The sequence below is a fragment of the Alligator sinensis genome, unplaced genomic scaffold, assembly GCF_000455745.1.
Source record: "Alligator sinensis unplaced genomic scaffold, ASM45574v1 scaffold1404_1, whole genome shotgun sequence".
NCBI classification, from domain to species: Eukaryota; Metazoa; Chordata; order Crocodylia; family Alligatoridae; genus Alligator; species Alligator sinensis.
Window position 1 is genome coordinate 393,071 of NW_005843008.1, and position 1,208 is coordinate 394,278.

Consider the following 1,208-nt stretch of genomic DNA (forward strand, 5'->3'; position numbering starts at 1 on the left):
CACCATACCCAAGCCGAGGGGAAAGACTGCCGCTGCCCATGCCAGGCCAACCAGAACTCCTGCAAGGCCACTTCGAAACTCGGGTCCTCCAGTAGGCTGTTGTTAAAGTGCCAGTAGGCCGACCCCTGCTGCCCGGGGCCAAACGCAACCCGGGCACACACCAGATGGTGATCGCTAAAGGGGGCTGGCCTCACTCTGGAGGACACGGCTCGGGCATCTACGCGGGGCGAGATGTAAATCCGGTCCAACCGGGAGTGGCTCCTCCGCTCCCTCCCCCACCTGCACGTACGTGGGGGCTGGGGGGCTGTCGGGGTGACAGACTTGCCAGGCGTCCACCAGGGAGTGCTCCTCTAGGATCCTCCTGAGGGCGCCTGCGGTGGCCCGGCACCGTTGCCTACGTGAGCGGTCCTGTTCCTCAAGGGTGACGTTGAAGTCCCCACCCAAGACCAGGCTCTCATGAGGGCTCAAGGTGCCCATGTAGTTGGCCACCTGGCAGAAAAAATCCACCGCGTCCAGGTCCAGGACGGGGCTGTACACGTTCACAAAGTTTACTACTGTCCCCGCCACTCGGGCCCAGACGTGGAGCAGGTGGCCTGGCACCGCCTCAACGTCCTCCAAGATCTCCGGCCGCAGGCTCGGGGAGAAGAGGGTGGCCACCCTGCACGAGGTGGCCGACAGGTGACTCAGGAAAACCCTGTCTCCCCACTCCAGCCGCCAGGTGGCAGCATCGGCCGGAGTTGTCTGTGTCTCCTGGAAGAACGTTACCGAGTAGCCCCCCACCCGAAGGAAGGAGAACACCTGGCTCCTCCGGAGACCCTGCCTGCAGCCACGGACGTTGAGGGTCGCGATGTTAAGCGACGTCATGGCTGGCAGGAGAGGGCTCTGATGACTTGGCCGGGGGTTCGTGCAGGGCAATGGCCAACTGGTACCCGGCCCCCCCCGCCTGTACACCGTCAGGGCATCGTACATGGACCGGGCCTGGTTGTACACCCGGGCATTGCACCTGTTCGGCCCCTTCCCCTCCTTTACCAGCTCCCTCGTGGTATCGAGGATGCCGCCAAAGTCGCCTCAGCAGTCCAGGGCCAGCTGCACCTGGGCGGGAGCGTGTCGGGTGCTTTCCCGCTCCAGGAAGGCTATCAGATCCTCCCTGGGGACCGCCGGGGCTGGGGGGGGCTGCAGGCTCAACGCTGCCTGCTGACCCCCCCCCC